Source organism: Myiozetetes cayanensis, unplaced genomic scaffold (assembly GCF_022539395.1).
Source record: "Myiozetetes cayanensis isolate MyiCay16 unplaced genomic scaffold, myiCay2020 scf1, whole genome shotgun sequence".
NCBI classification, from domain to species: Eukaryota; Metazoa; Chordata; class Aves; order Passeriformes; family Tyrannidae; genus Myiozetetes; species Myiozetetes cayanensis.
This window is the reverse complement of record NW_026086604.1, coordinates 84,408,920-84,433,123: the sequence shown is the minus strand read 5'-3', so window position 1 is coordinate 84,433,123 and position 24,204 is coordinate 84,408,920. Positions and strand designations below refer to the sequence as shown.

The following is a 24,204-nucleotide window of genomic DNA, read 5'->3' as shown; positions in this document are numbered from 1 at the left end:
ATGTCAGTAAAACATTGTATTTTGCAGATGGACTGCACTTTCTTGACTCCCTGTATGGTGAACTTCTGGTTCTCACTAGAACCAGAAGGCTCCTAGTGACATTCTACCTTGCAGCCTCCTTGGAGGAGTCCAAAATATGTGATAGTCCTGCAGTGTTTAGTGATTTAATGATACAATTTTTTGTAGGGGTATTGTGGAAGATGTAGGTGTTCTTTTCTATCTAAAACATGTAGTAGGGGGTTTTGCTGTGTTATTGTTTTTGGTATTTTATGGGTTTGGTATCTTTAGAGATTATTAGTGCTAGTATATGATTGTTTTAACCATTAACTAAAGCACATGCTTTCTTTTCATCAGGAGCCTTTTGGAAAACAATGGCTAAGACATGGAATGCATTCTTCTCCCCAGAATTTTCAAAGGCATTTTAAGAGAGAGTTATGTGTTTGCTGCATAGCCCTTGCTCGTGGGAACACATTTCTTTCAAAGCTCTCCTTGGGGCTCTTAACTATAAGACAACAAACAGGTGCTGCTGTAACATTCTCCTTAATAAATAGTTTGAGGGTTTTTTACCCATGGTACAAATAGTTGTTGGCATAGTCTTTTCATCTGAAAGATTGAAACCACATGCAAGGACTGTGCTTCTATGGCACAACTTTAGATTAATTACAGATATTTTTGCAGATATTTCATTTTACCTATATGAAATGGTAGTCACCATTTAGTGAAAAAGAGGATGCATGGAGAGCAATGCCACAGCTAAAAAACAAGTGCAAAGAACACGACACTGGAAAAAAAGATCTCTCCTGAGATGAAAGAAAACATTTAAGTAGTATTAATGGAATTTGGCAAGAGTAGAATAATGTAATCCCTTTGCCCTATAACAGTGTGAAAGCTTTGTATATTTATCCTTGGGGTTTTTTTGGATACCTAAGAAACTTGCAAAGACTGTGAGTTAATCACAGAACAGAATTTTTGAAAAATCACCTTTTAATTCTGGTTCTGCCACAAACTTCAGTCATGTAGAACATTATTTATGCATTTTACCTTTGCCTATTTTCTTGGATTCTCACTTTTTATAACAGGTAATCCTTCACTTGTATATAACAAAGCTGGTTTACAGCTCGCTTAATATGAAAATGCTTTTTGGTGTTGGGTGCTGTGAGTGTATTTTTCTTTTAGGAACTGCCTTTTAGATCTTCAGCTTTCCTTTAGAGAGCTTACAGTGGTTTGGATTTAAAGTTCGTATGAGTTTTGAATTTGTTCTCAAGGATCCCAAAGAGTTTAGTTCCTATGTAATCTGTGAAGAAATTCAAGTTTACTTTTTTCTTCCTCAGATTTGAATTCTGCTTCCATTGAGCATCTGGGGATGGAAACCTTAATAAGCAATAGACACTGAGCAAATTATTGTTAAAACTTTTGAGCATTGGTAATGAAAAGCACCAATACAGAAAGATTTTGGCCAGATATTGCAGAGAAACAGTGGAGGTTTTATGGTTGTTTAAAAGTGAGTTTTAAACATTTTATTCTTCATTCTGTTGTGAGTTTGTGTAGAATTGACTATAAACCTGAAGTTCAGCCTTTGTTATTTCACTGGCACATATCTTTGCAAAACTGAACTTCAAACTGGAGTCAAGAAATGTTAACTGGAATACTATGTAATGCCAGAGGAAAATATATTACTACAGTCTGCCCCCAAAACCCAGCAGAGTTTTACATCATAGAGGTTGGTTTGTTTGAACTGGAGATATTGTGAATAAGAAGGAAATTAAATCATTGTAAACCATAGCCTTAGAAGGATCAATGGTATCTTAAAATTACCACTGCATAGATAGTGTCAGGCTAGAAATGTTACTCCTTTTCCTATTTATCTCACATGTAAAGCTGGTTTTCAGTTGACCTCAGTCAGAAGGGGCTGAATTTTGCCTCCATAAATTGTTCTGTACCTGAGGTTTCTGTACTCCATATCAAAGGATGCTGTACACTTGGGCATTAGTTATCTGTCTAGCCCGATTATTGAGTACAAGTAAAGTATGCCTCTGCAGAAAATTGAACCTACTTTTTTCCCACCAATTAAGCTTTCATTGCAGTAAGAGGATCTTAGAGTGCTTGCTGTTGTTTTGTGTATCAATATTTCAGCATATCTCTTTGTATTGCATGTCTGTAAAGGGTAAGTAATTTTTATTATTGTAATCAAAGTTTGATGTATAAATTTTATTAGTGGCACACTGCAATTCAGTCTTCCAGAATTTGGTAGGGTTTTCTGGTTTCGTCTGCTTTTGGTAGGGTTGGGTTGTTTGGTTTTGGGTTTGGGTTTTTTTGTCCAGCTCTTTATAAGTCACATTTTCATTAATTTTATTTATCATACTGTGTCAAGACACCTATGAGACTGATGCATTCTCAACATATAGGGGTTTTTTTTATTTTTACTATTTAAGCTTGATGGAACACTTAAACGGTGTTCTAAAACTGCAGTATATTTTCTGTAGTTTTAGAAACAATTATTTTGGTTATTGACAGTAATTTTTTGTGTCTGGCTTTGAAATTCCTCCAACTTTCTTACACTCTTTCCTGCCCCTGAACATGGTTTAAATAGATTTAGAAAGAGGTGTATCTATTGGAGGTAGAAACTAGAAAAAACACTAAGGAAAATTAATGAATCTCTTTTAAAAGAATATAGAAATAGTATGTGGAGTGGCAGAAGCACCTGTGACAGAAAGTGGAGAAACACTTTCTGTTTCATTGAAAGGAAAGCCTAAGTGATTGGCCCAACAGAAAAAATTAATATAGTTGTTTTTTCTAGTTGTTTTTTTCTCTTAGAGAAGCAAAAACCATTTGTAATTTTTTTTTAGGCTACATGACATTCTTCGTTGTCAAAAGACTGATTCTTTGCTCCCCTATGACATGCTGATATTTAGCATACTAGTGAGACTCTGAATTCTTATAGACACAATTATTGAAAGTCAGGTAAGTGGCATTTTTCTTTATTATATTGCACAGCTTTTAAGTTGTACACAGTTGGTATGCAGATACACTCTAAAACTTATGTAGGAGACATGCGCAATATAATAATATTAAAAAGCCACTTATCTGTTTGTGCAGCCAATTCCATGGCACAGTATTCACTGTATGGTGGGCATGAAGCCCCCTGTACAGTGCATACAGCTGGCTAAGTGTTGACCCCACTGTGTTTGGTAGTGTTTGACCACTGATGTTCAAACTTGGGTTCTCTTAAGGGCGAAGGCCAGGAAGGACGGGTGACACAGACTGGAAATCACTGCGAAGCTTCTCTAATTTGCTAGTGCTCATACCGTTTCCTACTGCTGTATTAACAAGCATCAGCGGTGACTTATTGAGTTTACAGAACTAGAAACTACTCTTAAGAGTAGAGTCTTGAGGAACTTTATTATTGGTTTTGTTCTTTCACTTGTGCACAGGAACTAGTTACAAAGAAACTTTACAAAAATTATTATGATGAACTAAGGATAACGCTGTTGTCTAGCTACAGGAAGAGCTTGGGAACTTAAACAGGAAAAAGGTTTCATACATTTATTATTACATAAACAATTTCCAAATGTCAATATTGTTTAAAAAGCAAATTCTATATCTATAAATGATGCAGAGCAGAAAAACAGTGTTTAATTTGGTCATGTTATATGCTTGTCAAACCTGTAATTTCGATTATTCTCTCTTGAAAGTAATCATATAACTGTTCTCTGGTATGTGTGCTACAGATTATTTTTCATGTAGAAAGTGACATTTAATTACTACTTAGGGGAGATTTTTATCCAAATCAGCTTTTAGATTTTAAGCCTATTTGTTTTAGCCTTAAGACCAATGTATTTAAAATCTTTTTTAAAACAAAAAATGTTTTAATTTATGGGTCTCCACTGTATCCCCTACTGGATCTAGGAAGAATCTTGCTCATACTTTGTGGGAGAAAATATTGCTTTGGGAATAGATAAACACTGGAATTTCAATCAACATCATGAATTTTTCTGAAAACTTTTGCAGGGTAAGAATGGACACTTGACTAAAACAACTCTCAGTCTTAGCTGTTGTAACATCACCACTTGCCATAAAAAATGAAGTATAAAGTTGTGGGCATAAAACAGCAGTGGATCCATAAGGTTACACCTGAAGTAAAAGTTGTAATTCCTAAGTTGTTTCTACTGAATTCTGCTCCTTTTTTTTTTTTCCTTTTTTTTTTCTCCTTTTTTTTTTCTTTCCCTCCAAATCGAAGTGGAAGTTCAGGTGTACTTTTGAACTTCAGTTTGTGGTAAACTGTGTGTGTTTCATCCCAGTTGCAGGGACAGCTTTGACAAGGCAAGAAAAGTGTTTTAATATCACCTTCAATGCCACCCTTGCCTGTCATAATGAGAAAGATGCCTGTTTGGTGACTGCTTTTTCCCAGCTCAAGCCAGCTGCTTCCAGCTAGGCCTTTCTTTGGGAAGATCAATCACCAAATTTCATATATATCTCTTGGGAAATTCAGTGTGTGTGAGCAGTAAGCACAAACACCAGGAGAAATTCGCTATTTCAAATTTTTCACTGACTTTGAAAGATTTCCTGGTCATCCTGGTAATATTTAACAACCATAAGTAAAGAGCACTTTTTATAACTAAAATGAGCAGCAAACCATTTTTATTAATTATTAGGCATGAAAACAAACCTCTTTTCTCATATCTATGATTGGTCCTCCAGATAAGGTTATAGGTATATTATCCTGATAATGTAGGTAATTTATGATACAGCCAGAGGCGTAATTGTTCTGTGAATAAAGAGAAGCTTTTAGCTTCCAGGGATAAAAAGTATTTTTCATGAATATTAAGTAAATTTTAATGATTGAAGAAAAGAGCAAAGTAGAGGACAGTCATTTATATCCTGCCTAAACTGGCCTACAGCTACATTAATGTTTATAACAGATTTAGAACACAGCTAAAATAACAGTAAGGTTCTCCTTCTCTATTTCTGTACCCTTTTAACCACTATTTAAATATACATAGAATTAAAAGGGTGAAGGCTGTCTACTTATTTGCTGTAATTTACAGGAGACATTAAAGAAAAATGGAAAGTAACTGTAATCAGTGCTGTGTGAGAAGTAGTGATGGATGGCAACTGAATGGTTTGAGGCTATTAATTGTGATGAGATTATACTAGTTGAGATACCTCTGATACCAGGTGCTTGAAATATTAGTTATTTCAAAGACAAATTGGATTATAAATTATTAGTAAATCTGTACTGAGGTGATTAAACCCACTTGTAAACTGTCAAACGTGGGTACTTTTTCAAGTTGTAACTCAGTCATTTGTATGCGGGAAAGGGAGTTAAGAGGTAAATTTAGGGGTTATGTGGGAATATGTGGAGTAACTAAGTCACTTGTGAGACTGGGCATTTTCTGTGCTTTCTGCTTTCTTAATGAATTTTTGTTCAGCCTTACAGTTTTCCTAGACCACCACTAGTCTTTTCATCTGACTTGAGGATGCTCTGGAGGAGAAGGAAGCTGCTGCTCTTAGGCGAGCTCACTAACTTTCTTAACCACATGGGGGAGATAAAAAGCAGCAGATCTATGCAGCCTTCACACAGGTCACAGATACAGTAATGGCATCCTTGAATTTCCGCTCAAGGGTCTGCCATTGCTAGACAGTACTATTCTCAGTAAAGCAATATTTTTTTCCAGTAGGACAGAGAAAATATATTGTACTGCATGGGTCTTCCTGGTAATACCACCCCTAGTCATTCTTCTTATCATTAATCAAACATTACTTATTGAAGCAGATACAGAATTGCTTAATGGTTTGGTATTGGATTTATTGAATTTTAAGGAATGATAAATTGAAACAGTAGAAGCAGAGAAATAGTTCAGTAGCTTAAAAAAATTCCTATTAACTTCTTCATGTAGCTACTGGATTTCACCATGTTTGCACACTCTCACGTGCACACACAAACAGTAAAGGATTCCAGTCTCCTGCACAAAATACTTAAACAAAGCTGAAAGGCCTAACAGTGTGTACATCCAAAGCAGTGAAGGGGATAAAAAGCAAGAGGACATCTTTTTCCATTTATTTTCTCCCATCACTGTTGTTTCGTTCCAAGCTTGAGGCTCTCTCATTGACATGTTGTAGGTGGCATGTGGATATTTGTAGAAGGATGTTAGCAGAGTAACGGGCATTTTGGGGGGCTATGTTTTACTCTTCGTTTTTTTACGTAAAGGTTTGGTTGGGTCGTTACAAACCTTGGCATTCTAGATATTCTGTTATATGTTCTATTAAAAGTGCAATAATCTGTGGGAAATATTCTCCAAGAATGTTCTGTTGGTAACTCTGATAGTGAACAGATGTAGTTTATACAAAGTAATGCCTCTGTGATGGGTACCAAAGTTCCTCTTAAGTGCCCTGGGCTGGAGCTATGATTCAGGGGCAGGAGGGCTCCCGCTTTCATTCTGCGTTGATTTTCTTTTGGCTGTGATCATTCAGTTTCTATTCACTTTTGGCCATTTCTTCTAGTTGAAGAACAATTCTCTCCTTCTCACTCCTGCTGAGTATCTGACGTTTGGTCTCAGCTCAACTGCTGCAGCAGCTTGCTCCATTTTTTTTTCATTTTGCTTCTCTGTCAGTGCTCAAAATGTGTTCCTGTTTTGGTGTTGTAACTTGTGGCCTACAATGGCTTCTTCCCTTTCTCCATGGGACCCAGCGTGAGTCCTTCCTCTGCTGCTTCTAAAAGACAGGATCATCTGGCTGCTCTCTGGGAATATCCCAAGCATGCACAGGACATGTTTGGTTCCTTGTCCAGAGATCACGGGCATCAAACCACTTCACAGAGCTGTCTGTGGGTGATGCCATATTTAGCAAACTTCTGCAGATTCTGTATGCCTGGAAACTCCAAGATCCCCCTTCCCCATAAGCTACTTCCTCAAGTTGCCCACTGCAAATACATGTAGGGCAAGTTATTGAGAAGAGAAAGATTGTTTGTCAGCTTTTCATGTTTATAGAGATGTGATATCCACAAAAAAAATCATAGCCCACCCTCATTCTTGTGTTCATTAGAGAACCTGTGCCTTACATTTCCATCATCATGAAATGAGTTATCCCTTAAAGGACTAAACTTTCGAGTTATTTCAGGTAGTTCTCTCAACTAAGAAAATAAATGTTAGCTCTATGAAGTGTTGTTATTTATACATGCTTTTAAAAACAAAGAGATTATTTATAGGTAGAGGTAATTGTAATAGTTTTACATCTCTTAACCCAAAAAGCCAAGTGTTACACATTTCACATAATGTGTGAATACTATTTTCAGACTACTATTTTGAAAGTTGATTTGTTTCACAATACAACTGCAATGAAATTAACAGGATACTGTGCCCATACAATTTGCTGTAAGGTTAATTTGGGGTTTGTTTTTAGACTTTATAAATACCTGTATAAATGTACTTATCAGGTATTTTTGCATTTTTAAAAATACTCCATTACCCCCAACCCAGGAGGTGAAAAAATAAAAACTACTCAGTACAAACTTAACATCGTCAGCCTTGTTTTGACTTCTAATTCCTTGCATGTTTTTTCTTTCTTCTCTGCTTATTTAGATCTTCAGTTTTCCACTCAAATGTTTTCTGGCTTTTAATATTGTCTGAGAATCAAGCTGGTAAGGTAACCCATTATCCTTTACTGTCATTTTGTTCCAAGTGTCAAGCAGGCATTTACCATCTCTACTGTGCAGCAGTTCAGCTGCCATGTACTGTGTAGGGGAGGTAGTCCATTCGACAGATATAGTTAGAGACTATAGACTATTACATGTAGAATATTTAATGTCCTGAATCCCCTATACCTCTAGATAACTGTAGCAGAGCTTCTTATGATGGAAATTAGAAAAAGAACAAAATTAACATACTCTACTTTCATTATCAGTTGTACTCCCATTCCTGCCTCCAGAGGATGCGTATTTTTGTTGCCTCTCTCTTTTGCCAGAGGGACAGAAAAACCTCTGACTGCATCCTCACTCCAGAATCTTTTAAGCTGATGAGGAAGCATCAATCATCATTCCTTTACAGTGTGGTGTTGCAGTGGAAGCACAGTGTACCTGGAAGTTGCAGTGTTTTACCAGTGTTTAGCTCAGGAAGGGATGTCAGAATGTCATCCCTTTTTTAACCTTGCTCACATTTTCCTTAATGCAGTACAAAAATCCCTTTCATTGATTAGGCTCAGTTACAAAGTGTGTAGTATAGATGACATTTCAGTTAGGGAAGGACATGTCGGAGCATTATGGTTGATTCAAGTGAGTGATAACACTACATATGAATTGAATGTCTTTTCCTGTGGGTGAGGGAAGAGCTTTCAGCTTTTTAATGTCTTGTCTTTTAAATTAAAGCAAAAGTTAATTGCCAGAGCCATAACAAGAATTATAACACAGGTTTGCTGCTACCCGGCTATATGTCTCACATGGCCACCTACCCCTGTTTAACGTGGGTGTAACAGGCTGTCTCACTGCAGGTGAAGAGTTCTGAATCAGCAGTAGTTGTGCAGGCACTCTGTGCTTGCTCAAGACTCAGTAATCTAAGGTGTGGTTGTAAATACAGCCCAGCAGGGAAGGGCAAAGCTGGCTGAGAATTTTGGTCTTAACATAAAGCTCCTTTCCCTTGTAGCACACTGTTTGTCATTTAGGAAGCAGTTAAAGGCTAAACTGGGAATGAAAAGTCATATTCCAGAATAAAGAAGTAGAGGGCAAAGTGAAGAAAAGTGTATGTCATTCTTACCATGTGAGGAAAGTAATCACAGACGTGCTTTTGTTTTCTAAAAATGGGTTTGAAGGGTGCCTCCTCTGCATGAGGCAGTTCCCTGCATGATTATTTTTAATCTATTTTTTGTATGTCTGCAAAGAAGCAGACATATATATGTAACATATACGACTGTTTGTTTTGCTACACAAAGTTAGCTACCTCTTCAGAAAGCTTTGATGTAGAATAAGAAAGATAGCACAGGTTATATATAGTTCTTTATGTGAATTCTGACAAGTGCTTGCTGACCTTGTGATGATGCACGTGTAAGAGAAATTTGTTGTCTTTATTATCTGCTATGCAATGACTGTCACTTAGGTCATGTCCACACAGTCAGGTATTCCTATTGACGCCCAGGCTGTTGGATCACTTTCTGGGTGGCAGATGCTTTGAAGAATGGGAAGAACTGTGTGTTCCTTCACCAACCTCTTACTGTTACCTGGCATGCACCAAAACCATTGCCAACACTAAGCTATTAGCTGATAATCACACAAGTTTCTAATAGGTGTGCAAGCCACCTATAGTTATTGCACCACAGGTATTGATATTGCATTACCTGCTGCTACCCTTATAGAAGTAGGGTCACTCTCTCCACAAAAATATTTGTGTCTTTTGCAGTTGGTTATTGTTTGTGTGTGCATTTGGTCTTGTAGTACTGAAAGAACTTTTGTGTTTCACTTCACAGGTTGGTAGGTCTACATCTACTGTGTTTAGGTCTTAGTTTTGTCCTACATGTAGTGACAGTAACCTTCTGCTATACAGAGTGTGCCTAGAAGTAAACAACGATTTCCAATGAATCCTTCCAATCTAGCCCATTCTCTTTATTATTATGAACAACATTTGAATGTATCATAGCCCAGTTAATACATACATGTTTAAGGCAGCTTTACTTTCTGCTATAGAGTTGTAGTAACCCTTGATATCCACCTTGAGTATCCACCTGATACTGGAGCTACAATGTGAAGCAAAATATGCTTCTAGATTTAAACGGAAACAAGTTCAGAGATCTGGTGTGGCATTATAAGTTGCCAAGGAGACGTGATTGTTTCTGATTGTAAATTGATGGAGATTTCTTCATGGTAACATCTATGATGTTGGCATAGCAGTACTGCTCTGGCAGTGAACTGTGGTTTTTATGGACCATACTGTTACATCAAGGGGATCATTACAGCAGAGCTATCCAATCAAAACACCCTGAAAAAATGAAACTGCTCATTTAACAGCACACTGCCAATCACTGCTGTATTACTACTTCATGGTTTCAATCTGGAAAGGCATCTCTGAGGACTGAGGAATTAGGCAGAGCAGTACAGTGAAAGACTCAGTCTAATAGTTACTGGACAATGTGGGTAATGTAGAAACCCACCTGAAGCAGTTGTTCTGTTTTCTGCATGACAACAAATTATTTTGACATCACTGTTACGTAAAGCAAGAAACCAATAAAGTTTAATTTTATGGGATTGTAGCTGTACTAACTGGGACAATATTCAGTAGCTATCTGTACTTTTTAAAAAATCCTGAAACATGGCGATCTCTTTTCTTAAAAAGACATGCTAGTGTATAAAAATGCTTTTCTACTTTTTCTGATAATGTATGTTTACTGCTAAAACAAAGTTCACTCAAAGAGCAATTGATTTATAAGAACTTGACTTACTCTTTATTATCATTAGTATGAGATTACTTTTCATTAGTTGATCTTACATTGATGCTAGCAAAAAAATTAGATTGAAAATTAGAATTCAAAAAAGAGGTACCACCTCTAAGTACAGTGCTACACTTTGCTCACAATGGTGAAGTATTTCAGTCACTACAAAATTATTTAATAAAGTGTAAGTTTATAGTTGCCCTTTGATTTATATTCACCTTCTTTGGTTTTTTAGGTGACTTCTGGCTTTCTTTTTTTTTTAGGTAACTTCTGACTTTTCTTCTGGACAGGATACTTAGTTTTCCAAATACATAAGTGAACAAAAGGAATAATTAATATACCTGTTGCAGTGGGTTTATTTTTCTTTAATCCCCTGAAAGTGTGTTGCTGAAGCTTGCCCTTTGTGCTTCCCTTGGTCCTTTGTTGTCTAAAGTTTTCATCGGTGCCTGCAGGTCTGGGATCACTCACTATTTTATATTTTGGGGGAACCTATGGTATGTTCAAGCTACTGTAATACCATCTTCATGCTGATTTGTAAGGTGATGAATTGAACATACAGAAGAGGGAAAATGGAGGAAACCTTCAAAATATTCCTTATGCAGATATTTGGATATTATTACAATCCTGTAATTTTCTCCTGCAAACCATTTTGAAGGAGTTGGGGAGGTGAAGTAGCTGGTGTATACAGTTACCAGGCAGTGTGAATAGCAGAAATCTGTATTCCTATCTTGTTTTGCAGGCAGAGCTTCCCTGGATGTTAGCAGAGAACAAGGGGTCTCAATAAAAAGACAACATGGCAGAAAATTCTGTGTAGAATGCAGAAAAATATTTGGGAAATATTTTGATGTATTTCATTCTCACTGTAATTAAATGGTGTTTCAGAGCAATGATTAATGCAGAATCCAGAGGTCCACTGTGGGAACTGTTCCTTTCGCATTTATACAGAAGTGATTGATTGGAACTAAATTGTATTTATATGACAGAAGGTCTAAAAATACAAAATGTGCTGTAAGCCCTGGGTAATTCAGCATATAAATGTGAAAGCATCTTTTATGGCTTTGGGTTTGCATTTTTAACATTGTTGTAACATGTTGGCATTATGTATTTTATTTTGTAAGGGGGAAAAAAAGAAAAGAGGTGCTTTCTGGTTTTGTGAATTATATACTGCTAGAATCAGAAATTTCTCCTGAACCTGCCTTTCCATAACAGGTTAGAATAGCAGTCTCTCTGATCTCTTGGGGCTTCTAATTATGAGCTAGTATTTGAGGCATTACAGAATGTAGAAATTCAGCCCATCAGCAGTTTGCTGGATTCTAGTTTCTGTGTGCAGAATATTAAAGAAGTATGAATGAAGTTTACTAAAATACATTGAGGCACCCTCCAGCTATCTATTGCTGCCACAAAAATATTACAAGTATTCTGTAGAAAATAAGAGGCTATCATCCCATTAAAATGAAATAAAATCTGTCTTAAAATTCATAAACAAAATCTAATTATGAATGTGAGTATAGGAAATTAAAGAAAGGAAGTAGTAGGATGCAGTTTTTTAGTGCATTCTTTTTAGTGATTTTACCATACAGAAAGTACAAAGGGAGAGGCAACATTAGAAGATGCAAGGCAGAGTCTCCCCTGGCTCTCCTTTGTTCTCCAACACTTCTCCAAGGCTTTTACATGTTCTGCTGAGACAGATTGGTGTGTGCCTGCTTCATGGAGGAAGTTCATTTTGGAAATGAGACATTAAAAGGAAGTAGTTCCCAGCTGCTGCTTCTGGAGAGGAGGACACTCTGCTAATAGGAGAAATGATGAAAGGAAGGGAAGACTTAAGGGCACAAGGATAAAGGATGAATTGATGGATAGAATGAAGTAGGGTGGGAAAGAAAAAGTAGTTGTTGCTGCATTCCCACAATTTTTTAAGATTTTCAGCTCCCTGGCATTATTTGCGTGGGTTTGGCCACCGTTGCGTAGAAACAAAAAACAGAGAGATGTAAGTCTTTACCAATTAGTGTCTGCCTAAAAAATAATCTACTTTTTAATTATGTCTCTATTTCTTCTGGGCTGCTGTCCTGAATCTGTCAGCTCTTACCACCTCCTTTGTAAAGTATATGCCCTGATGTCAGGCAAAATATTTTAACCTGTTTTATAGGTGATGATTTAATACAGATACAAAATCACACCAATGTTACAGTTTTCAACCTGTGGTAGTTGCACCTATTCTGCCCATCTTACCATAGTACAAGATATGTTAAATCAGAGCAAGTTCTTTAAGAAACACTTTCGTGTTCCTGCTTGAATATGTATCTGGCACAGAAGTAAAACAAAAAAAAAAAGACTCCACCAGGATTTTCTGTGCTTTCCCCTGGTGTAATTAAGATCTTGTGTTGATTTCACAGTTCTGTATATTGGTGTTGGTCAATGGCAGTAACTCTCTTAGAAACCAAGGGAAATTGGCCTTTTTTTTTTTTCTCTTTATAAATGAAATTGTTTGGCTGAAGTGTCCAATTAGCACCAGTCCAATTACAAGATACCCTGGTGAAGGAAAGCAGGAAGCAATACATCTTGCTTCCTAAGTAGAAACTTCATTTTATTTTTTAATCAGTGCTATTAAGGAAGACTTCCTTGGGAGCAGGCTTCACTGAGGGTTTGTTCATTATCAGCTCAAGGTGAAGCCAAGGGGAGCCTTTCTTATTTCATACCAGAATTGATTTTTTAAAAAATAAATAACAAGTGCATGCACAGGGGGTTGGTGCATGTATTAAAAAGTGGAGTTGCCACTGGTAACACAGCTGATTTCCTTTGTTGGAAAAGTCATTGTTCATTACTTACCTGAAGTGAAAGGTTAATGGCCTGTAGTGATCTGAAGAAACCCCTACAAAAATTCACAGCAAGGATCTAATGTTGTTGTACAATAGTGCTTTCCAGATGCTTTTCCTCAGGTAACATGGGCACAGAACATAGCTGTTGCTGTTCTAATATATTTGATGAAAAGTGGTGCCCAGTATACTGGAAAATGAAAAGGCCCCTGCTACTTCCAAACAGACAGCTGTCACTAAGGGCACAAATTTTGCTTGCTTTATTGGTGTTTGCAATACGTGCTGACTGTAGTTTCTATGAAGTGCTGAACTTCCTTTCCTTAAAAAGCATCTTTGGTGTAGTAGAAGTAACTTATTTTGTAGTGTGGCTATCACTTTAATTGCTTTCTTGATAGCTTAAAACTGTTACTTAAGCACACTTTTTTGTTCTTGCAGTTTGAATACAATTAAAATTGAGATCTTGTTTAGTGTGTTTGATATTGAGGTATTCTGAAGAATTTTGTTGGCTCTTGAGCACAAACTTGAACACTTCAGGGAGATCAATTAGGCACCTCACTGAGACATGCCTGTGATGTAGGATTAAGCCAAGTCACTCAAGAGCTCAGGGAAGAAGATGCAGCATTTGTGTTTCAAACGAAAGAAGAATTTCATGGGTATAGACTGCAACCATCGGTCTATCATTGAAGAAAAGCTTTAAGATGGCACTGCCTCTGGAAATAACAGTCTTACCTGGACCCTTATGTGGGTGTAAGTAATTGGTGTGGTGCTTGGGAAAGAGGATCAGGCTGTCCAGGAAACAGTTTTTTCCAGGCAGGTGCCAGAGTGTTGGTGGATAGCCTGGCCATTTTCCCAGTCACTTCACCAAAAAGCTGCACAGATTTTCATGTGTCAGCAGGAGCAGAGAGGGCAAGAGAAAATGCAGGAAGGGGCATGACTGCTTCTTGAGTGACAGTGATAACCAGGAAAAGGATAAAATGTGCATCAAATGACAGCTGCTGATTTTTAAAAGCTGTGGAATATCATCCCTCATCTTCTGAAAGATGCAACTGGAACTTAATCAGAGGTCTACAAAGAGCATCTTTCAGCAGTAGTGCTGGCATAACCTGTTCCTACTGGGAGAGACATGAGGTTGGTTTCCCAGTGAAGGCATCCAGGCAGTGTCCAGACGGAGGATCAATCACTTACAAGGGGCAAGTGGCAGAGGGGAAGCCCACAGTGCACTGCACTGCTACAGAGAGAAACACTTACCAAAATGGGCAAGTGGAGACATCCTCAGGGCGATGACTTCTTAGGATACAAAGACAGCAACAGGCAAGTGGTCCCCAGTGCTTCTGAATAAGAATTCTGCCTGGACTAACTGGAAACAACTGAAGCTATATATTAAATCATTAGAACTTTCTTGCAGCACTCAGATTTTCCTCTCATGCTGACCACTCTCATTTGGGCCATAGTTTGAGAGGAGTTAACATTGTGTATTAAATATGTATCAGCAGCTTCAATTTATTTAGTGCCAGGTGCTGCCAAAATGTCTTTTTTGTCAATGATATTAGCATACGTATTGGAATACTGTGTGAAATTACTTTTTAATCTGCCCCTACAAGCCAATAGCTGTTACCATAGATCACAGTCCACTGAACCTGAAATTATTGCTTTAGTCTAACTTTTCATGTCGAGTAAAAACTTCTAGAAAGATCTTTACCTTGATTTCTTTGAGTAATATTTGATGACCTTAAAATTTTGAACATATCACATAATAGACATACATGTTTTCCTGCCATAATTGAAAATTTTTGAACCCAGTTGTCTCCCTCCTTTTTCTCAGATGCCTTCCTCCTCAGTCTTCTTCCTTCCCCAGCATCCTCATTTCACTTGCTGTAAATTGGTTCCTTTCTTTCTGTTTGGTAGTTTTAGCTTAGTTACAGAACACACTCTACAAATGTTTAAACTTTGTTGCTGTACAGAGTGGCAGGTGGGTCTGGACAGAGCTTTGAGAGCATAGACAAAGGAGAGCAGCTGAGCCACGTTCGGTAACACAGAACCTTCTGGTGAAAGTTGCTGCTACCTCGGCTGAGCTGCAGCAACCAGGTATGGGTATATCCCCATCCTGCCATAGTGCAAATTAAAAGTAAGGTACTTAAGTAAGCTTAGTTAATTTTGCATCATGTGCAGTCAGTTGCTCACCTCAGCTGGAAGGGTAGAACTTCTTCTGCCACTCTGATGTGTGCCTAAAGTTGTCATGTGTTGTGCTAGAAATGCTCCTTGGAAGTGGGTGTGTGAAAAAAACACCTTGCAAATTAGCTTTGGGAAAAGTCCTCAGTGACAAAGGCTACGTGGTGAAACTCAATGCCCTAAGGCAGGAAAAAAAAGACACTTCTTATCCGAGGAATTGTGAGGAAAACTTCAGGCTTACTCAGCATCGTTGCAGCTCACAAATACATCTGTACCAAAGCAATGACATACACCATCTCTGTGTGATAGTTGCATTGTACAAAATTGCCCCTCAGCAGTATGTAATGTATGTATTAGTTCTGGTTTTAGCTGCCGTTCTTTAAAGGAAGAGCATAAAAGGGAAGAACAAATCACTTTATTTTCCATACTTAACTCTTTTCCTTCTACGTAATCCTTTTCCACTTCAGTGAATAATCTGTCATTCCCATTGCTACTACCTGTAAGTTAGTCTTCTTTTGACTTGTCATTTTGCAGCAGCCTTTCTCTAATGATCTATGCTAATAAATTTTGGTGCACTACCTCAGAAAATACTGTTTATCTGCATAAAGATATGTACTTTCTAATTTTTCCCTTATTTGTTTCACACACTATTCATTTTGCTTAACTGTCCCTCAGGGGAGGGAAGGAAAATAGTAGTATGTCAGTAGGTTAAATGAGAACTGTTAGCAGGTTACATATTAATAGGGAATAATAAATTTCAACCACAAGGTTCCAAAAAGAAACCTTCACAAGATTTTGTGAATCTTTCTGAAATCACTGCTAGTTGAACTGTTGTTTTTTGTTCTGAACTTGGAGGTTGTGTTTTGTGCCCCTGCTTTTTTGTCCTAGTTATTAAAATAGTCTTTACTGTGAATAGATTCAATATTGTAAATATTACAAGTTTAAATTTCCTATTTGTTTTGGAAGGTTTTGTGGCACTTCTGTGTCTGTGCTGCAGGCTGCAGTTTGGTTAATATGTTTTCAGTGTCAAAAGGAGCAGCTTCTCCCCTTTTTTTTTGATAACTGTCTCAATTTGTGAAGCCAAAACAGTGATCTAGATCAACAAAGCTGATCCAGCTGAAAAGTAACATGTTTTTCAGTTGTAGAACAGAAGAGGCGTCATTCATTCACAATTTATTCTTTAGTGTTTGTTGCAAAGTCACCGTCTCACCTCATAGCCATGAATGGATACATTGTAATAATCAAGGAATGATTACAAATAATAGTTACAAAAGGAACTGCTGGAGTTGGTACAAGCAGCACCACCAAATAGGTGTGGGCTCAAACATCACCACCCGTAAAAGATACAGTCTATCTCGGGAGCTGAAAAAGTTGAAGCAATGTATTGAGCAGATCTGTAGAAAAATATCAGGAAAGCAAAATACTTTGTGTCAAGAACCTGATGTCGGCACTGTATATGCTTTATGCTTTGGTTTTTACTGTGGGCTAACTTTTGCCTAGTCTTGATGGCTTAATGCTCAGTTACTGCTGGAACACACTTGGCATAGTTCTGGAGATCTCCCAAGTGGTTTAGTTGGAGCAGAATCCAGCTCATGCACTCCAAGATGCTGGGCCACAATGTGAAACGAAGCAGGCTATACCTATATACACAACTGAATTGTGTTTCTGCCAGTGGGAGGGTTCAGCAGTTGTTATCCATGACACCTGTGATATGTTTAATTGGTTTATTGGTACAAAGAAACACGTGGCAATGTAAAGCACAAGGACTTGCATTATGGTTTTGGCAAACCTGAGCTGAAAGAAAAAGCAGCGCAGATGGCTGAAAATAGCAGTAAAATATTCTATTTCATGTCTGCAGAAATCATTGGACAGCGGTTAAAGGGTTGTTATTACTGCATCAGATTCGCCTGGGGAGTTACGTTTCTGTAATGTCCACTGAAACAATGGTTCTTCTATTTTTAAGTGGAGCCCTTGCCAAATGCAGACGTGTTTCTCTGCAGACATGAAATGGATTTGTGAACAGTAAAGAAGATGCAGATTCTCTCAGTGGTTTTTGTTTTACTTCAGCCAGCTCAGCACAGTAAGCAAGCAGTAGCGTGGCTGTTGTTTGTGGTCCACCACTGCCAAAATTCAGCCTTGTCAGTCTTATGAAGTTATGACAAAAGTAGCATGTTGGTTTTATGCTGACAATAAACAAAGATGACAATTTTTATATGGTAACTCGGAAGATGAAAATATGACCTACTTCTCATGACACATTGCAACACACAGCCAGCTTAAATGCAACACTTCATAATAAGTGATCCTTTGAAACTTTTTTGCAGATTTTATACTATACAATGCTTTGATGAAGACTAGTTTTTAGGGCACAGAATGTAGGGTTAGCCAGTATTTCATCATGGGTGCTGAATGCTTCTTACATTACTACAAGAAACAAAACAAAAATTTCTCAAGTTTTTTTGGTTGCAGAGTTAAAAAGCGTGGCTTTATTGCAGTGTGTGATGAAGTTTCACAGCACCAATCGGCCCTGCAATCACATCTTCTCTGGAATGCTAGTTGAATCCTTTACAAGCATTACTGGACTATTACTGGGTCATTTATTGATTTTTATTCTCCTTGAAGAACCACAGTCTTATTGATTCATCTACCATTTACAAGCTCTATCTTGCTCTTAAAACCTTTTTTTATGGCTACAATTTGGTAGTTTCTGTTTGGTTTATAGGTGCATTTCCTTGTTCTTCAGTGGCAGAGAGGTAAACAGATGTGAATAGGTAAACTTATAAATCTGAAACTTTCCATGTGAGTTCAGTCTCTCCAGTGAAAATTTCTCTATTCAGGGGTATTTTTGAGCTTGCTGAGGCAACCACTTTGTCTTGAGCCAAAGCAGTCCTCTGTGTTTCTAGAAAACCTAAGATAGAGCAGTTTCAATTATCTCTTTTTAGAATTCTTTTATCTCTCAAAGTTAATCAAAAAATCATACAACCAATTTTTAAAAAAAAATCCACAAACAAAGTTTTATCCCACCTTAAGCACCTGGGAATTTTGCAAATAGATTCAGCAAAAACAACATTTAACTTCCACCATTTCCTCTGCTAAGTCTGTAGAGCAAGACTCTTACTGAAAAGTACATCCTTTATAATAACGAATATACTGATCCATGAATTCAGGGTTTAGTAGGGCTAAATCACCCCTGTTAACTGTTCTCATTTGTCCTGTAAAATGTCTCCCCACGTGCTTCTCTTGCTAAGCTGTACTGCTGTTATTCCTGCCCATGATGAGCGCGCTGGAAGCTTGGCCGTGCAGCCACAGCTCCATTTATATATTATATCTGGCAGATTTCAGCACCAGGGGCTGTGATGAGACCTTGGTAACTGGAAATAAACTGAGCTAATGCTATACCTTGTACCTCCCAGGACAGAAATGCCATGGTTTTGCTCAGTTTCAATGAATGCATTGTGTGTTTCGTGTTTTATGACGAACATGCTAAGAGAAAGAAAAATAAGAACTCCTGGAAAGGTTTGTATGTTAGTGCCTCTGTATAGACCCTGTGTAAAATATGTCCTGGGTTTCAGTTCAGTCTCACTTGGATTGGGTGTGAATTTCAGTCTGTTTGTAATGGATGCAAATGTGAGTAGGCAGTTTTCTCAAGCAGTTTCAGGAGCTTCAGAGTGGTGTTTATGGTATTAAAGACAAACTGCTCCTGAAACTCAATTTTTCAATTTTTACATTGCTCCAAAGGGCACTTGTGTATTGATTCTTAGGAATTCTAAATAAGCAATGTATAGATAGAAGAACATCTGAATTTCAAAATGATTGTGCCTGAAATCTATATTGTCTATTTGATTTACTGTCATTTATCTCAGCAGGTGGCCAACTTATAATATTTTTAGATGTTTGGAAAAGCATTGTCACCAGTTTGGCCTGGATGCCTTACACGCACTCTTTGGAAAGCATAAAGTATCACTGTTAAGAAATGCATTTTCTTAAAACAAGACTGTTTTAGAGTTACTCATTCTTCAGAAATGTGTATGTTCATCCTCTGGGATGAAGTAATTTTTTACTACAGTTATGTTGCCCATGCAAGAAAAAAAATATGTATTCAAATCATCCTGGGGTTTTAGATTCATATTTGTTAACCAGTACAAACTTCAAATAAGACTTAACTTTTTTTCTCCATAGTTATAACAACTGTGTTGCATTTGCAAGTCAGTGGCTTTAAATCTTTTTGAAGCGCATATCCATGAGAGATTCAATGTTTTGTTTCAGTTGCTGCCTTTTGTGCAATATTGTAGCTGATGCTTTACAGGTAGGCACTGGCAATCCCTATCTGCAACAGTGTTGTTCTGGGAGTGTCAAATTCTAGCAGATTCTGTGCATTATTGTCCAGCAACTCTTTTTACTTTAATTTGTTGTGGATAAGGGATTTACATTGTAAGTGAAGAGCTTAAAATGTTACTTGTGTTTTTTATATTGATTCATTGGTCAATTTGTCGAGTACCTTCCTCTCCACTATTCTCTCCTCAGTATCTGCTTTTCAGTGTTCACAAGTGAATGTTTTATACAATGGTCCACTTGTAAATAAATAGTTTATAATTTCATTGTACTAGCAGTGTCTTCACTTTATAGTTATTCAAAATCAGAAAAACACATTGTGCATCTAATTCCCTCTGTAAACACTCTAGACTAAGCTATGGAGGAGCAGAGGTGGACAACCCATCTCTTTGAACTCCACAGCACTTACAAACGGTCCAGGCATAACTCATGTCATACGACCAGCAGCACATTTTACCAAAACTAGAGATGCTGGGTGGGTCAATAAATCCGCAGGACTTGTGAAGCTTCTTCAGGGATGCAGTTGAATTCCCAGCGCTGGCTCTGTCTTTCTCTGTTCAGTCCAGTATGCAGTGTGTGCATCTACCAGCTCTCTGGCTGCAGTTTTGTAGGACTGACGACATTGGCTTCCATGCCTGTACCAAATACCCAGCTTTCTGAAGCTACTTGGATTCTAGCAAACCAAGTGTCTTTGTCATAGCTGGAGAGATGTGTAAGCAAAAATACAAGCAGTCCGTAATAGTTGATAACGTCCTACTTTCAGGTAGTCTGTTGATTCTCTGTACTTCTTTCAATAACATGTTTTTCACTTCTATACATACACTTCTAACTTTTCACAGTTCACAAGTGGGTATTCACATAATTAAGGGAGAGATTTCCAATACATACTTAAAAAATATTTCAAGTGACACAGAAATGGTAAACAAAAACCAACCAACCTATTTCTTTCCCCCTTCATCCCAGAAAATTACCTCTTAAAGGTGAAGTAATTAGTATCATCTGGTGGTCCAGACACAATATTACAGTTCCCACAGTATTTCTTTTTGGTAATGGTAAAGATATTATGTCAGTATATTTTCTACTCACATTGTTCTAGTTTCATCTTTCTAAATATCTGCTGCTAGCTTACAGCTGTCAATACAGTCTAATGTGAAGGTCTATTCTGCATATTCTACATCTGATTCAGCCTGTATCAGCTACTCCCCATTTTCCAATTAACACCTGATCAATTCCCAGCTATTATTCAGTTTCTTATTTCCACTGTGAAACACAAAAATGGGCAAGCTATTTCTGTGCTTTATTTACAGAAGTTTACAGAAATTGGCTGGCATTTCTCATGTGATTCTTTCAAGGACAAGAATGAAATTCACAGCACTTTTGCCAAGATGGGTTTGCACTGAGAATGTGGATCAGAGCTCAGTAAATAACAACCCACCTAAATAAGCTTTCTGTCTTTATAAGAACCAGGCTTTAACCATGAAGATGGTAATAGTCATTTTGCTATTAATTTTGTGTATGATACAAAGGGTTAGCACCAAAAATCGTACAAATTGGCCTTCGAAACGTAGACATGTTTTATGCTGTCTTCCACTGTTCGTGCTAATACATGTTGCTTCTAGATTTGCACATGATAGAAATTCTTCTATTTCATCTATGTATCTCTCAAGTATGGATGAAATTCAGTTGTTAGTAATGTAAAACCACAGCAGTCATTATGAATTCTGTTCATTTCAGAAAGGTATTTCTTGCTTAAATAAATACCATTGATCATTATATTCAACCATCTTATGAAACTAAATGATATTTATTCTTGGTTCAGTCATAAAATAAAAAAGTTCCCTATTCCATCTACTTAACAGAACAGAGTCAGCCACAGAGTTAGAGAAGAACAGGATATGATCTTGATGTATCTGAAAGAATCATAACTTATGCAAGAACAATTTTTTTTATAAGCTGACTAGGTATTCCTAAGTAGTGGGACCTGGAAACATAATGGTATTATTATATTAGCTGTCCTACATAAGACCACAACAGGTCCTCCTCCACACTAATATTTCTATTATTTAGAGGCTACAGTGATAGGTAGACATACATCCTGATTTTTGATGGTGCAGATAGAAAGGTGTAGTCATTTAGGCACAATATTAGGTATATCAGAGAGAAGAGTACAGACAGAATCACAATTTATGTCCTAATATGCTCTTTATTTTCTCATAAGAAAATACTTTATAATACTTCTAAATCCTGCTGCTAAATATACTGTAGAGTAGTGGAATATAGTACAGTATGCATCCAAACAAGTTTGAAATCAAGCATGCTAATTTTAGTCAGTGATGGCTCAAAAGGTCAAATCTTAGTAATAATGTAGAGAAGAGCACCCACTCACCACCACCTCCTCTTCTCCCACATGAAAACCTGTTTTAGATGATGTTCTGTTGTGCTATTTAATAAACAGAGTGGAGTTCATGGTTTGAATATGTGCAGAATTATAATTTGTTTTCATGGGTTGCAAATGTTTTTAATAAATATTCCAGGCTTGATATTACTGGAGAGTGTTTTTACCATACACTTTATGTTGGGGAGTTGCCTAGCAAGGTCAATGAAATGAAAATATTTGCTCTGGCATGGAAGCAAGTTCTAAAAGAGCTTAGGCAATATTTCTGCTTTAGAAAATACCCAATTAGACCTGCCCAAGTTCTCCTCTAACTTAACTTGAGAGTTTGACTTTCATAAAATAAAATAAAGTTGTTTGGTTGTTCTTTGCTTCTCCTTCCATGCTGAATTTTTTTATCAGATATCCTACGTGGTTCTGTGTTTTATTGCTTTATTGTCTGTTGATGAAGGGTTTTTTACTTATTTCGAGACCACTTTATGCTGTCTCAGAAAATACAGCAGGAAAACAACCCACAGAATTTGAGCTATGTGTTAAAAGTCACCTATTGAATGTAACCTGGTTTAAGCTGCTCAATTAATTAACATATGCAAGGAGTAGACTGGTGATGCTACTTTGCATCTTAGTTTACGTGGGCAGAAAAGAACCTCTACATATATTTGCACTTTCTGCAGCCATGCTCTCATGACCATCGAGGAAGGTCAGTAAAGGTGAGGGGACCTAATGGAGTCAGAACCTCTGCATTTCTTTTACAAAGACGAAGAAGATGAGTGTATTTATCAATGTGATGTTATTCTCAATGTATTTGGCATGAAATACTAGTATTTTACAGGGTGAATTTTGTTTAGTTTTGCATAATAAAATGCTGCTAGATTTCAGGGCACCAACATTTATCATGCATTTGACACACAATATGGAAGATAAAAGTTAATATGTTAAGTTATGCTTTGCTGAAGAGAGAGAGATTGGATATCGTTCAATGCACAGAGGTGGAGTGAGTGGGTGTGTTCCCAGCATGAACGAGCTGTAAAAACTAAAGTACTTTGTCAGGAAGAGAGGACATGGACAAAGGCTGGAAACCTGTCTACTGTCCTGTAAGGAAAGGAAAAGGTGAGATGAAGGAGGAAGAGAGGGATATCTTTGATTTAGCTTACCTCAGTGGAGATACTTGTGTTTTCTCTTTAATTTCCACACCTCTGTCTTTAATAAATGTTTGCATGTTGTCAGTTTTGAATTTTATGAATTAATAACTTGTCCATTCTATTGTAATTTCAATTCATGCTGGAGAACAGCAAAGCATAAAGTGAATGTGTAGACCAGGAGCATAGAACACTTCAGACATCCTTGTCCACCAGCATATTTTTCATGATACATGAAAATTAACAACAGGGAATCCATTTGAGCTGCTTGAGCCATGCAGTGAGTTGGCAGCCACTGCAAAAAAACCCATAAAAACTAGCTGAGGCAGCTAGTTTCTTCTATCGCCTGTTGGTTACATTCCTAACATTTATCAAAGACTGTGGGAAAAGTAACACTGTAAAAGTGTATTCACTTTTTTGGCGCTCACAACCTGAGAGACTCCTGTAAGGTTGTATTAATACATTGTAACTGAGAGAAATTGATTTTGCTCTTTATAACAAATAATGGCAGTAGTTCCACTTGGCTCGCAGTTGTGTTTTTGAGCCATCAGTCTCACACCTAAGAACCTGAGCTTGCAAGAGAATCTAGTCATTAGATATGTACCTGCTCACCTGGAATAATAACCACGTGGAACAATACATGCTAAGAGAGGCCAGAGATTTCTAGTAAAAAATGCAGTAATTTCCATATTTCCCTTCCACAATATGTCATCCTTTCATAGCTTCAATTTGTTGAAATCGGTGAAGTGCACGGTCTCCTCATACATGCATCGCCGCTGGCATTATTCATCCACAACATAGCTACAAGTACTGGAAGTTTTCAGCTGACGGTGTAGACGTGTATCTCAGCAGCCATGCTGAAAGTATTGAGACACATCTGGAGAGGTTAGTTTTGTTCTGCAGGCTTTAACTTTTTCGTGGTTAGAAGAGGAGATCTGACAGGACTGGAAGG

The 24,204-nt window shown here is 37.4% G+C and overlaps 1 protein-coding gene across 2 annotated transcripts in view; it reads left to right on the top strand.

Annotated features, from left to right (window-relative positions):
- The window catches only part of LYRM4 (LYR motif containing 4), a 92,707-nt gene that overhangs the window by 45,606 nt on the left and 22,897 nt on the right, over positions 1-24,204 (top strand). Inside the window, exon 3 of one of the 2 annotated variants that reach the window (XR_007629884.1) lies at positions 2,847-2,961. The exons of the other annotated variant lie outside the window; for it this stretch is intronic. The gene's annotated coding sequence lies outside the window, so the exon portion shown is untranslated. The remainder of the gene's footprint in view (positions 1-2,846; positions 2,962-24,204) is intronic. 2 annotated transcript variants of the gene reach the window in all.